Source organism: Leguminivora glycinivorella, chromosome 7, assembly GCF_023078275.1.
Source record: "Leguminivora glycinivorella isolate SPB_JAAS2020 chromosome 7, LegGlyc_1.1, whole genome shotgun sequence".
Lineage (NCBI taxonomy): Eukaryota > Metazoa > Arthropoda > Insecta > Lepidoptera > Tortricidae > Leguminivora > Leguminivora glycinivorella.
The window spans coordinates 14750556-14766289 of record NC_062977.1 but is presented as its reverse complement, the minus strand read 5'-3'; the positions used below and the strand labels follow the sequence as shown (position 1 = coordinate 14766289).

General features: G+C 35.5%; 1 protein-coding gene across 1 annotated transcript in view; it reads right to left on the bottom strand.

Annotated features, from left to right (window-relative positions):
• Positions 1–13372, bottom strand: part of LOC125228025 (diacylglycerol lipase-beta) — a 200603-nt gene extending 187231 nt beyond the window's left edge. Inside the window, exon 1 of the mRNA XM_048132464.1 lies at positions 12978–13372. The gene's annotated coding sequence lies outside the window, so the exon portion shown is untranslated. The remainder of the gene's footprint in view (positions 1–12977) is intronic.
• Between the last annotated feature and the right edge of the window lie 2362 nt (positions 13373–15734).

The following is a 15734-nucleotide window of genomic DNA, read 5'->3' as shown; positions in this document are numbered from 1 at the left end:
TAAAAGCAAGTATAGTAGAAAGGTTCCAGAGAACTCTTAAAACGAAAATGTGGCGTTACTTCACTCATAAGAATACATATAATTACATAAATGTTCTACAAGATCTTCTTTATTCTTACAACCACAGCTATCATTCAAGCATAAAAATGTGTCCAGTTGATGTTAACTCTAATAATATTATGACTGTTTGGTGTAATTTATATGATCGCAATACAGATAGACAAATCTCACCAGAAACTGCAAAACTAAACGTAGGAGATCATGTTAGAATCACTAAATACAAACATATATTTCAAAAAGGTTACGAAAGTAATTGGAGTGATGAAATATTTATAATTAATTCAATTATTAAAAGATCTCCTCGGATTGTTTATACACTAAGGGATTTGGAAGGCGAACGCATAATTGGGACGTTTTATTCAAAAGAAATACAAAAAGTAACTTACCTCCCCTCCAACGAATATAAAATTGATAAAATATTACGTTCACGTCGAGTTGCTGGCAGAAAGGAAATACTAGTGAAGTGGCAAGGTTATCCTAATAAATTTAATTCTTGGATACCTGAATCAAGCTTAAAGAAAATATGAGTGATAATAGCTTTTATTTAACTTTGTTAAGTAATAGTTCATCCGATTATTACACAGATAATACGACTGCACATTTTTTAACAAAATTACCAAAGACCATTAAATTGGATGGAGAATGGGTAGTTGGTTTGGTGGAATTTCAATACCCTTGTTCTATGTATAATGTACAAGAGCATGAAAACATAATTTATATAAAGAAAAAAGTGTTTTCGCCTGCTGACAAGACTTCAAAAATTGTGGATATAAAAGCTCATATACCAGCCACTACTTACGATAATATAGATCACTTTCTTCAAGCGTTTAATGAAAACCCTCAGTTAAAAAATAATGTTAAATTTCGTTATGATGAACTAACAAAAATGATAGGAGTAACAACATCAAATAAAGATATCACTTCTATCATAACAACTCCAATACTAAGTCTTCAAATGGGATTTAAACCAAGAACAAATTTGAAACAAATCACATTGGGAAAAAACCCAGCAAATTTATATTTAGGTTTACCATCTCAAATATTTGTTTATACAGATATCATTCATCCACAAGTAGTTGGAGATGTTATAACATCGTTACTTAGAATAATACCTTTAGATCCAACTAAGTTCATTTATGGAGCTTATAAAACACATATTTTCTCACCTGCTCACTATGTACCAGTTTTACGAAGAGAGTTTGATACAATTGAAATAGATATAAGAACAACAACCGGTGTCAGAGTACCATTTCAATTTGGGTCTTCTTGCGTGAAACTACACTTTCAACGTGTAAAATGATGTATAACAGATCATCAACCTCTTGTCCTTACGAACATTATTATTCACACCAAGCCGGCTCTGGTGTAGGAATTGTCTATAAGGGAGTTCCATATCAAAGAGGACATGGTATAGGCAGTTTTTTGGGAGGACTATTTAGATCCGTACTCCCTTTATTATCTAGTGGTTTAAGAACCATTGGAAAAGAAACTTTAGGAGCAGGAGTTGGACTCTTATCTGATATGGTAAATGCTCGCCCTATAGACAGTTCCATACGATCACGATTCAAGGAAGCAAGTGCAAACCTGAAAAGAAAGGCCGATGAAAAAATTGATTCCCTTATGTCAGGATCTGGGTATAAAATGTCCAATAAAAGAAGGGAACCGCTCATTGCTCTAAAAGCATCGCGACGAAGAGGAAGTAAAAAAATAAAAAATATATAAATAACGATATATTTTCAAACTAAATAATGTCATTTTTACATAATCATTCATGTGAGTGTGCGAAATCTGAATTAGATATATTTGCCCTTCCATCAACTCAAACAAGCATTGAAAGCGGACAGTGGATTCATTATAAACCAATTTCATCTTTAAGCGATGACGGTCCAATCGAATTTCAAGTACCTGGATCAGGTGATGACTACATAGATCTATCACACACAATGATACACATTACTGCTAAAGTGTTGAACCAAGATGGTACTAAATTAAAAGCAGATGCTGCAGTTGGACCCACCAATAACTGGTTACATTCTCTTTTTAATCAACTTGATGTATATTTAAATCAAAAACTCATATCACCACCAAACAATACATATGCCTACCGTGCTTATATGGAAAATCTTCTCAACTACGGACCAGCAGCCAAAACAACTCATCTTACTTGTGGATTGTGGTATGAAGATACGCCGGGCTATATGGATACTGTTGACGTTAACAACAAAGGGTTTAACAAAAGGCTGGAATTTATCAAGGAGAGTAAGGAAGTAGAAATGATTGGTCATTTACATGGTGATATATTTAATCAAGAGAAATTCTTAATAAATGGTGTAGAACTACGTATTAAGTTAGTTCGCTCAAAAGAATCATTCAATCTTATTTGCCACCAAGATAAAAAATTCAAAGTACAAATAATGGATGCCAGCCTCATTGTAAGGAGAACGAGAATCAATCCTAGTGTTTTGTTAGCCCATCAAAAAGTTTTAGCCACAACAACTGCGAAGTACCCCATTACGAGGGCAGAAGTTAAGGTTCTCACAATACCAACGGGGGTTCAGGGTAAAACATTAGATAATATATTTCTCGGACAAATTCCTAAAAGATGTATTATTGGATTTGTATCAAATTCAGGTTTTAATGGTAATTTAGCATTAAATCCGTTTAATTTTCAACATTATAATATGAATTCATTTAGTTTGTTCGTAGATGGTCATGAAGTTCCTTCTAAAACATTACAACCTTCATTTAGTTCTGGTACAATAGCAGCAGCATATCACACTCTATTTTCTGGAACTGGTATTCATTTCCATAACGAGGGTAATGGAATAAGCAGAACAGATTTTGGTCAAGGTTATTGTTTATTGTGTTTTGATTTAACTCCTGATTTATCTGCTAATTCAACTTCACACTGGAATCTTGTTAGACATGGTAGCGTTCGGATAGAAGTACGTTTTGATTCCGCTCTAACTAGTACCATTAATTGTATTGTGTATGCAGAATTCGATAATATAATTGAAATAAATAAAAATCGTGATGTATCTGTAGATTACAATAGTTAAGAAACATATAAATACCCCGTTCTCTTTAATTTATTTTATTTGGAATTCATCACTGTTTGCATGATCATCAATAATTTGTATATGTTACTTAACTATGGATACTAAAGAAATTCAATTTTGTATGAGGAAACTAAACCCATTGTTTAATTCAAATGTTTTTGCTGCCAACAAAATACCTATTCGGGTTAATCTACCTACCTTTATTGTCAGTAATTTGGACCCTGATTCAAAACCGGGTTCCCATTGGGTTGCTATACACATTGATGTAAATGGTGTAGGTGAATATTTTGACTCCTTTGGCAGGAAACCTTCCGGTTATCATAAGTCATTTCTAGATAGAAATACGAGACGGTGGTTTTACAATAATAAATCACTTCAAAACCATTTCACTTCTGTTTGTGGTGAATATTGTTTAGTTTATTTGTATTTTAAGTTTCATGGAAAATCTATGAAACATATGCTTAACTTGTTTTCTGATAATTCTTTATGTAATGATCTAGTATTACGAAATATGTTTAAGACCTTTTTTGTGAAATAAATAAAAATACGTGTACTGGTAATAATGATTTTTATTTTGAATTCTCACATAGTAACCTTTATAAAACTACAGACATTTGACACCATTTTATTTCTTATTTATTTTGTTTGGAATGTGAAACAATGCAAAAGAATATCTTACAAGGAAATTTACTTAAATCATAAAAAGGAAAGATAAGAAATGTGAAACACTTTAACACTATCCTACTGCTATCGTTAAAAATTATATTTATCACTGTTTCTTATTATCTATAAAATATTTTACACATGTGTCCTTAGAAGCTAATTGTTTTGTAATATTATATACAATATTTCGCGTATTTTGTAATTCCAAGTCGTCTTCCAACGCAAAATACTTCAGTCTGACGTCCGCGTGCTTCCAGTGTTCCGTGGATGGGATGTTTTTGATTGTTTGCATATCATATATCTCTATTTTAATTAAGTGAGATGAATACGCCCCATCATCTTGTCCAGATGATAAATTAGCCACGCCTTCTGGCGAACTTTTGCTTACATTCGAAGACCGTTTCAAGGTTTTACACTGCTTTTTAGGTCGTTCAAAGAAGCTGTCAATATTATTTCCAGGACGTTTCTTTGCGAGGGCTTGCTTAACTTTGAAACCAGCTGTACCTTCCTCATCGGTTGAATCACCCTGATTTTCCGGGTAGTAATAGTTCTTGAAAGTATTTTCAGAGAACTGAAACAATGAAAGACAATATTTTAAACACTATTAACAATTCTATTAATTAAATACAAAGAACACTAGACGAAACAATATTATAAAAAGGCAATATGGGTTACAGTAATTTAAAAAGAAAAACATACTCACGTCCATTGTTGGATCTGTCTATAAACACTTCACTTTTGAACGCACACTCCACTTCTCTATATACCACACTAGATACAAGGAGCTCTGGTACAGAAGGCTGCCTCTACAGGAATACTTATTCAGCCTCGACTCTCTTTGGCTTTTATACTCGTAATATGGTAGAGAGCAGGGGAACGTACCATAAATCTTGTTTCAACCAGTTCATCTTATACCTGAACGCAAACAATAAACTTTTTGTCATTTTACAATACAATAAACATCTATAATAAAGCAACTAAGTTGTTACAATAATAAATTCAAGTCACAAGAATTACCGGTGCGTTAGTCTAAAACATGTTTACACCAGTTAATGCTCTTTGTTAAATATGAATAGAAAGTATCATGCCTTGACATGTTCGTCGAAGGATCTCTTTACCCAAAACCCGAATTATTCAAATAAGCGGAAACAATAAATATATATTATCTTTAAAAATGCACAAAAGACATTTTTATTCACATAGAATTAGCCTTAAACATGTTTTAACCGGTTCTCAGTTTCTCACGTCGTAACAAGTTTATTGAAAGTATGCATTCTCTTAAACAATACACAAGTCATAAAAAATAATAATAGACATAGGTAAGTAAATTATTCAAAGAAGGTACAATAAATAAAGCAATTAAGCAAAAACGCAACTTCACAAAATTACCGAGGTTTATTCAGATACAAAACATTGAAATATATGTAAAAAAAAAAGTTTGATAAGATGGGAAATTAACTTTTATTAAGACGTAATCAAAAATTGACTTATTAATCATATGTACAAATTTGGTAATACAACAAAGAGATGTATGATAGAAATAGGTATAAGATATCATAAATATTCGAGAAAAAGAAAGATACGCTAGATAGGATCGTTAAGTTTAGGTATTTGGATAAACTTAAATGTAACTCAGAAGTTCTTAAGTTAAAACGTAATTATAATACATTTCATAAATACCTACATTTATAGAAATAAAAGTAAAAGTAGGTGAAACTCAGTTAGGTTTCATAAAGGTAAGTCTAGACTACTTAGGTTAACTAAGAGTAGGTTTTAATTAAATTTGGTTAGGTTACGAATGGAAAAGTTAGGTATTTTAATTAGGTTAGGTTAGGTTAGAATCGCAATCCATATGATTACAAAGTTATACTAAAAATTAATTATAAAATACCTATCAGTATGAGACACAAGGAAAAGGTGTGCATGACACTGCCAGGTAGCTGGGTAGGGTAACAATGGTCTAGCGCCGAGTCCAGATCGAACAATAGAAAGGGTCGGTAATCCTTTTGTGACCGTCGTGCACAAGGTGTATTGTGTAAAGAACGTATTCTGTAAATACTAGAAGGAGGCTTCTGAGAGCGTCGAGACCCAGCGCAATGAATCTAAATGGGGGGCTATTAGTTTTTTTTTTTTTTTTTTTTTTTTTTTTTTTTTTTTTTTTTTTTTTTTTTTTTTTTTTTAGGTTTAGCAAGACCATGGATGGGCGGTGGTGGGGTTCAGGCCCCAGACCCGGGCTGGTAACGGGGGTACCCTACTACTCACGATCTTTCAAACATAACAAACAATATTGTCTTTTTTTTGTAGGTAGGTAGTACACACACACACAGGGCACACACATTTTAGGGCACATTCGGTTAGAGGTTTTGAGCTGTGAATATGCTGGCAATGAGCAAATTTTTACTGGGGAATAAAATTAAATCTAGGTAAATCATACCTTTAAAACACTTGAAAAGATATTTAAACCTAAAAAGATATACCTAATGTAAGTGTGACTGTTATTCGGATTGGTTATGTTTTTAAAGAATTATATTGTTTTCTTGACAATGTCAAATGTCAGGTACCAGGGCTGTGTCATGTTCCTAGTTCAACAGGCCACAAACAGAATCTCATTATTTCCACAAAAGATAGTCATTTCCGCTATGTTCACATGTTTTGGAAATGCATTGCTGTTTTTAACTTTTTACTTACCTGTTATTAATTGTAGAAGTTAATATATTTTATGCAACAGGCGTTTAAAGGAGGTCAAAAAAGACGAGTGGCGTGGGTAACAATTTGAGGCGAAGCCGAAAATTGTTATTAAGACGCCACGAGTACTTTTTGACTCAGTTAAAAACCGTTGCATACCTAAATTACCTACAATACTTTTTCTACGACCATGCACTTAGTTTTTAATAGTTTTCTCGAATAACTTTCGTGAAATTCACACTGTTTCCTGTATTTTGACGCAAAGGTTTCCACTGTCAGCTCAGCTGCCCAAAGCCTTCCCGCGCACGCGCGCAGTATCGTTATAACAATGCGTTGCCATGGTTACGGAACCAAACAATGCGTTTTTTAGTTTTTTCAATACTGCGCGCATGCGCGGAAAGCCGGCGGACGCTGGCTTTGGGAAATAGACTTTTATGTAGGATTTTAAAGATCTATGCACGACCCTGTAAATGACGAATAACAGTTCGGGAGTAGAAAAAATATTTTTCACCACACCAACTGATAGCAAAATTGCATTTTATCCACAAGAGCGCAAAGTAATTTTATACTTTAACTTGATGCATTAAGCTGACTGATAGATTGCATTTATTTATTACCTACAAATTATGATTTACAATCATAAATATTGAATAAATTGATGGATTTAGTTTATTTTGATGTTTTATAGTTAGTATTTTGTTCGTGTTGGTGTGGTGAAAAAAATTGTGTTTTAATCGGTGGCAAACTTTGCTTAAAACCTTCGTGATCAAGGCCCCTCGCAACGCTCAAGATGCCACTTTTAATATTGGAATCTTTCGCTTGCTCGGGTATCAATATTGGCACGTGAGGCTAAACAACAACTTTGCCCCCTTACAAGGTTGTTTTACAAACTTGTTTTACAAAACAAATAACTGTTGTTACCCATCTAATTATTTGCACATCTTTTTGCTAGTAGGTATTTATTTTATTACGTATACATTTAACCCACCTTGCTTTTGCTTACTTTTGCTTTGGATGCATGCGACAGACGTGTCCAGCCCAGTCCCACTTAGTGCGTTTTCACATTATCCGATCCGATATCGGATGTCGGAAGGATTTCAATGGCAAAAATCAAAGATGGCGGCTTAAATGTATTGGGTATCGGTCCGACATCCGATATCGGATCGGATAATGTGAAAACGCACTTAATCAACCGAATATCTTCGTAAAGTTTACATCTTTGATTATTTACTATTTAGGTATGCATATCACCATAAAAATACAAACATTATTAACCATTATAAAAAAATCCTTGTGTTCAAATAAAATTTGGTCAATGAATATGCAAAATTACAATTGACTTAGGTATATATACCTTAGCAGCGTAACATATCTATCTACATAAATCTATAGGTAATTACTTAATTTAAGTTCAGAATTCTATTCTCGAACCACTCGCTTCGCTCGTGGTACAACTATAGAATCCTTTCACTTGCTCGTTTTTCAATTCCACACTCGGCGTTAAAATACAACTTTGCCCCCTTGTATAACAAATAACTATTATTACGTATACATTTAACTCACCTTGCTTTTGCCTACTTTTGCTTTGGATACATGCGACAGACATGTCCAGCCCAGTCCCACTTAGCCAACCGAATATCTTCGTAAAGTTTACATCTTTGATTATTTACTATTTAGGTATGCATATCACCATAAAAATACAAACATTATTAACCATTATAAAAAAAATCCTTGTGTTCAAATAAAATTTGGTCAATGAATATGCAAAATTACAATTGACTTAGGTATATATACCTTAGCAGCGTAACATATCTATCTACATAAATCTATAGGTAATTACCTGAAAATCTGTGTAAAACAAAACAATGTCAATACATAATCAATTGTATATGTTTTAACAACTGAAAAATGTTTACATAATATCCACGCGTGTCTCACCGTATAGATATTAGTTACTCGGCAGTCATGAAGATTAAAGATTAGCCATTTATTTATTTAAACTTAATTAAAAAGTACAAATGGTGGACTTAATGCCGTAAGGCATTCTCTACCAGTAAACCATAGGGCAAAACAGAAATTCGCGAATGTGGGTGCAGTGAGAAAAATAACTTAGAAAGCATGATAACTATAAACAATTTATGACAACTATTAACAATATTATTTACAATCAATATAATACATATATTATACGTTCGTATAATTACACATATACTTATACACAAATATAAAATGCAAATATACATACAAATAATTTATTATAGACATTATGCATATGGGCGAAGGAGAACTAATTGTGCCGCACTCATTTAGATTTAGTTATATATGTAATAATTTACTTAGTAGTTAAAATAGTACCTACCGAGTACTATTTTAACTCAAATTGTATTATAAATCATTACAACTCTTTATTTATAAAAAAAACATGCTTTTTAAGCGGCGCCAAATGAGCAAATGTATTGTATTTTTTTCTTTAGTTCTTGAATAATATTAATGGCTTCTTAAACAAAAGGTAAAGCTTAGAGGAGGTCAAGATCCAGTGAAGGACGCCGATTACGACGTAAATCAGTCAACTTAAACCATTCTAGAAGGCGTCGTTTGTTTAACCCTGTGTAACCTCAGGTTTCTTAGATCGGCTAACCTTAAGGGTTATCCTCGCTTGCTTCCTTAGACGTCACGTTATTATGTTTGGCCTTTAGTGCTCCTACAATTACCGTGTTGCGTTCAAAGGCAATCTAGCAAGGCATCTAGGTACGAGTATTGTACTTGGTCTGCATGCTAAACGATTGATTAAGTAAGTAGGCTTGAAGGGGAGTTCAAACTTTGCAATGGGAGCCTCCTCATTTGTGGATAAGTTTATTTGTGTCGCTTAACTTCAAACTCAGGTAAATCCATTCTGCTATAAGGTTGATTATTTTTTAGATATATATATTGTATTTTTACACATAATCAACAGCAGAAGGGATTTACCCGAGTTTGTAAGCGACACATTTTATGATTTGGCTACGAATATGCAAAAAACGTAAGTACTACGGTAATAACCCTAGTACTATAAAAAACTGCATGTTTTTTTTCATCATCCTCCTTTCGTTATCCCGGCATCTGCCACGGCTCATGGGAGCGTGGGGTCCGCATTGACAACTAATCCCAAGATTTGGCGTAGGCACTAGTTTTACGAAAGGCCTTATTGGAATTAGTCCGGTTTCCTCACGATGTTTTCCTTCACCGACAAGCGACTGGCAAATATCAAATTATATTTCGCACACAAGTTCAGAATAACTCAGTGGTACGAGCTGGGTTCGAACCCGCGACCTCCGGATCGAATGTCGCACGCTCTTCCCGCTAGGCCACCAGCGCATGTTTTTTTCAACCCTTTAAAAATATCAACTATAACTAAACTACAAATCATCATTTCCTTCAGCCAATAGTATGTTACTTACAGTACCTGTTTACCGTAGGTATTATAACGACTTAGGTACAAACATTATGTTACAGTTCGTTAGATTGGTTTATAAAGGTAAAGGAATATTTTATCTGCTCAGTCTAGCGACTCACCTCCCTGTAGGTATTTAGAAACTCATCCCTTTTGCTTTATATCAAACGAGGTTTTTAGCGAAGACCGTCAGATGAGTTGTCTTACCAATGCATTTAATCCAAACCAGCTTTCTTTTTAGGCGAAGCTCATAGGTTTCGAATGTGGTAATTGTCAATGAAATTAAGCGTTGAAAATCTTTTATTTGTACACAAGTGTTTAAGAAACTTCCCAACTATTTTAAGATATACTACACAACTAATGTTTATCTGCAGAATTTTCTTGGAAAAATCGAAAGCGAAATGTTGTTCATAAATACTTGGAAATTGACACAAGCGGGGAACATGGGACGTGTTAAAATAACGTTGTTTGACGTTCGGGACAGAGCCGGCTTGTGTAAGCCCGGGTATATGCGGCAGGTATGCTTTGTTTCCCTTTGACGGCTACAATGCCACGGTTGTCTTTATGAAGTTATTCGCAAAGGTCGCGGTGTTTCGATTAAAATTTAATTTAAAGGTTAGGGGAGAGTGGGGGAAACACGGACGGTGGGTAATTTCGGACGCACGTGTTCTACTATGTTAGAAAGAGATAGCGATCATTTCGAATGATGCAATCTGCAGCCGACTCCAAGGCCAGTGCCAAACAGACAGTGTCAAAGAGAGGGCGCGCTCGCTGTTCAAGGTAAATAAATTGAAAGTGTTTTGACTAATTTCATCTAATTTTTTCGAAAAAGTGAATGTGTGTGTCGTACTGTAGGAATGTTATAAAAGTTTGGTGTTTTTTTTTGTGAAATAACATCTAATTGAAGAATGTTTTGATGTGCATGTATCATGCATGGCGTGGTTCTAACCTCAAAAAAATATTTGTTTTTAATTTCTGAGCGAGTCGGCTAATGGCGGACGATTTGAGTTGGGTAAACTCGGACGTCCGTAATTATCCCTCAATAATTTAGTACTGGATGTTTGCACCTTTAATTTAAGTTTTGTAGCTGATAGTCTAATATCACAGCTTAATTCCTAATAATTTACAGATATACCGATTTACTTGAGGTTTTGAATATATTTTTTCATTAATTTAGGCGTCTTTTGTACCTTTCTAGAGAGATAATGCACCATACTAAGGGTATTTTTTTTATTACATTTAATAATTCATATTTCAGATGCCGAGACATTACCAAAGAAAGACTGAGACTAAATATAGATTAGAGGACTTAAAAAAAGCCGTAGAGGCTGTCAAAAACAAAAGTCTGTCACTAGGAAAAGCGGCTACAGTTTATTATGTTTCAAAGACCCCCATGAAAAATGCTTGAGCAGAAAAGGAACAAAAAAGGAAGAGAAAAGAGCAAGATAAAACAAATGAGAAGCCTGCAAAGAAAAATGTAAGCACAAAAGGCAAGAAAAATACAAAAGCATCTAATAATAGTAAAGAAAGAAAAAGCCAGCTACGATACCAATACAGTATTTTTGTCTGATTTATGATGAAAAATATGTGGAGCCAATCACCGAAGATTATAAATGTAACTTGTGGGCCCATGAGAAGTGTGTATCAGGCGAATTATTTATTTATTTTTATTTAGTTATTATTAAAGTACGTCCGTGGTTACCCCATTAAGCATCCGAAATTACCCCACGTTACGTGTAATTTCGGACACCAGAGGTTTGGTATTTTTGTTATAACTTTTTTTAATTCTATTATTGATCTCTTTTGACTATGAGAAAATGAGGCTGATTAGTTACACTAATAAATAAATAATAAATAACTTTTGTTATTTCATTTGGTTTTGTTTTATTCCAATTCTCCCTTAAGTATTCGCAATTACCCCACTCTCCCCTAATTGCACTTGTAGCGCATTTGTGTAAACTTTATACCCAAGCGAGATTATTCACCAGAGTTTCATATTTATTTTCAACAGTATCGGGGTGTAATATAGAGACTGCTTGTTTTACGAAGGCTGTCAGCAAACTCGTAAAGTAAAATCAGTCTACGGCTACATTTCGTAGTTGTTCGAACTATAGCACTTTTTTTAAATATAGGGGCTCAATAAATATTTACCGGCCTCCAAATAAAGGCCAATGGAAGCCGGATGGTAAATCACCCTCGTAAAATTGCGAAGTTTAACGATCGGCGTAAGAACCAGCCGGCTCTCAGAAGAGAGAGGCGTTTTACAACCTCTTTGAAGATGGCCTGGATGTAGGTAACACGGCATGTGTCTCTTTGGCGAGGTTTGTCTACGTCACGACTAATATTTGTAAACACAAACAAGACATCGTGATGTTTGGCATTTAGCCAGAAGTTTCCCAGAACTTTGAATAATAGACAACGCTTTTTTGGTCTACCTAGATATTATGACAAAAGAAAATAACGAATCGTTACAAAACAAGTTTCCGATTTCTCATTTAAATGACGAGTAATTAAATAACTTATTTACGTCAACCTGCAATGGCATATAGGTACAATTTTCATAGGTCCTATGTCGGAAACTTTTTTATGGTTTGAGTTTGATTTTAGTTTCATTAACACATTTATGACAGATTTCAAATTTCTGGCTATTGGAATATTTTACATCTATTCTAGCTATTTGCTAATAACACACGTCACTAGAGGAACCGGATGTGTATCGTTGGTAGTGGATATCTGCTCCTGATTGATCCTTCTCCATAGCGCCACCTTGTGTCCTATTCCTATGACGTGACGCCGGTTGCACGGACGAGAAGATCTGCTGCTGCTGCATCAGTTGTTTCTCGCGCGCGACTTCAAACATCTTGCGAGACTTCCAGTAAAAATGCAACTCTTGGTAAACCGTCAGCTCTGATAGAGGTAGGTATATGTAGTCAACTTTATTTGTAATGATGCAGAGAAAAAACATCACTCTGTAGATTGTGAATACGATTAATTTCGAATTTAGAATTTTTTTAATGACAAAGTGGACGTTTTTGCTCTGCCCCATTCCATTCATAAGAAAACAAAACTTTGCAACTTACTTTTCTAATGCGCGGGCTCAAATCAGGCTTACATAAGCACGTGTGCCCGTTTTTTATCCGCCGTATATGCACGTTCACCAGGCTCCTCATAAACCAGATTTCGACATTTTAACACTTATTTCCATTGCGACACACCGCAAGGAAAACACCTACACAGCCAAATTCCGAAGCCGGAGTTAACGCGGCCCGCTTGACCGCTTTCGCTCGTGCAAACTGCAACACAGCCTCTTGCCACTTCGGTGATCACTCGCACTGTGGGTTAAACCTAAGAAACTTTTTAACTAAACTGCACTGGTAGGCTCGCGTACCTATGTTTGTTTTTATTTTGGTTTTAGTTTTTGATACAGAGCGCGATGATCAAGCGCAGGTGGCGTGCGCGCGTGTACGTTGTGGGCGAACGCGTGGCGATGCAACACTGGCGGCACTGATGACGGGGCGCCGGCGGCGGCCCGAGGCGCGCCGCCGCGGCCGAGGAGGGCAAGCTCTCGCGATTGGACCCACTAGACATGCTGACAGACGCCCTAGAAATGGCTGCTGCCGCCAGTGCTAATTTTTGTCACTTTCGCCAACGTGTCTCATATTTTCGACCTATGTCTCTTAGCATTTTTTTTTACCTAAGTTGAAAAACCAATGTTGGCCAATTAATTATTAACCAACGATTAATCTTAGAACACAGCGGCAACATCACCTGACTCACGTGATGATGATTGATGATCTCACAGGTGCAGTCATATTCACTCACATTTGCTTTGGAAGTCTTAGATCATTTAGCACCTTTTATTTTAGGTATAGCTATTTATAGAAGTTTTATAGCTATTTTTAGCGGTACATGACATAATATTCTTCTTTTGCTTATTACATAATTAAGAAAAAACATCCAACACACAACGCTGAACCTAGTCGTGGTTCGTGTCTATAAGCCACGGTCAGCGATCTTAATAGAACATACAAGGGCGTTTCTATTAAGCCAATTCAGCAGTATGCTTCAGATTTAGGACATCTGAGACGTGCCGATACCGGACTTTGCAGTAATTGCAACAAGTACGCATGCGCAGATAAACCTAAGTAGAAGTGGGCCACAATTGGATTTTAAATAGGTACATTTTGCAGCACAATTCTTACCCACTAGGAACATAGGTAATAGTATATGGAGTCCTATTTATATTTGAAGAAATGTGTACTTACATACATACATACAATCACGCCTGTATCCCATAAAGGGGTAGGCAGAGCACATGAAACTACTAAAGTCACAGTGCCACTCTTGGCAATTAAGGGGATGAAAGAAAACGAAAATTGTGACATTGCAGTGTCAGGTTGCCAGCCTCTCGTACTTGTAGCAGAAAAAATATTAACAAATGAAACCATTGATAACAAGTAGGTATCACTTATTTATTACATACAAAATGATTCTGTATTATTGAAAAATATACAAACTCTGCAAAAGAAAATAAAAACGTATAATTAATAGGTATTATCATAATAATGACAAATCAAACCAGTTTTGATTGTCTAAGCAGCAAAGCGTGTTTATTTAACATTTTATGCAAAATATACACATACCTATACCTCTATACTTTATTGACGTCATTTCTTGTACAGTCTAGTTTTTTATTTGCTCCCTATTTTTTTAGGGTTCTGTTACCAAAATGACAAATCAAACCCTTATAACCGCCCATCTGTCTGCCTGTCCACCTGTATGTCACGGGGTCACAGCCATTCACTCGATCACTATACCCACTATGGACATAATTATGTATATATACCTACGTATTAATGAAATCTTGAACAGGCAGGCAAGCACGGTCGCGCGATAAATGATAAAACATCAGACCGTCCCGGATATAGCACTATTTGCAAGTGCGACAGGGACGGCCTGACGTATACCGACATCGGCCTGGATACCAAAAGCAGACTAAAGAAACTTCTTTCAAAGCATGGGTCTACTCCTTAAGGGTAAGTGCCACTCTGATTTATTGAGGTACTGAACCCTTCAATACACTTAAGCGTTTCGATAGGTACCTACTTAGCCCGTTTTTTTCAATAAGGACACGAGAAGTAAAATACATTTTGCACCCGTGTGTAGCGTAACACAAACTTTTTCCCTCACTATGGCGAGGAAAGTACAATACAAAAAACGCGTTTATCACTGCTTCCAGTAGTTCCACAGATGCTAAATCATCTTTATCAATAGATTCTCCCACTTTTATCAATTTTAAAGCAGAAAATTTGACTATACTTAAAGTTCAAATTACTTTATCCACTAGTGGATAAAATGCGTTTTTATCCGCTGGCATTAAAGGATAAAACACGTGTTTCCGAACTAGTGAGGGGAAAACATAAATATGTTCTTGTTTTTCGTCTTAGATTTTTTTAACTATCATAAATTGATGCATTAATTATGTAATTTCTGTACACTCCTAAGTGTATCGTATCTCCTACACTACACTGTAGGAAATCTTGCACGTTTAAGGCCAAACTATACACCAGCAACTGTAGCATAGCAACTGATCTTGGCAGGCAAGTATGGTCGCGCGATAAATGATTCCTGCCAGATTACTACAGATTGCCTGCCAGATTACACGAGTAAACGCATCGGCTGTAATATCACAAGCCTCTGCGGTTCATCTCTAATTCACCTGTCATGCTGCGGCCTAACCGAAGTGATATTATAAGTGATATACGCTAATTACGTGGCGAACGAAACGCAGTCATGCGCGGATCCAGGGGGGGGGGTCATGGGGGTCATGACCCCCC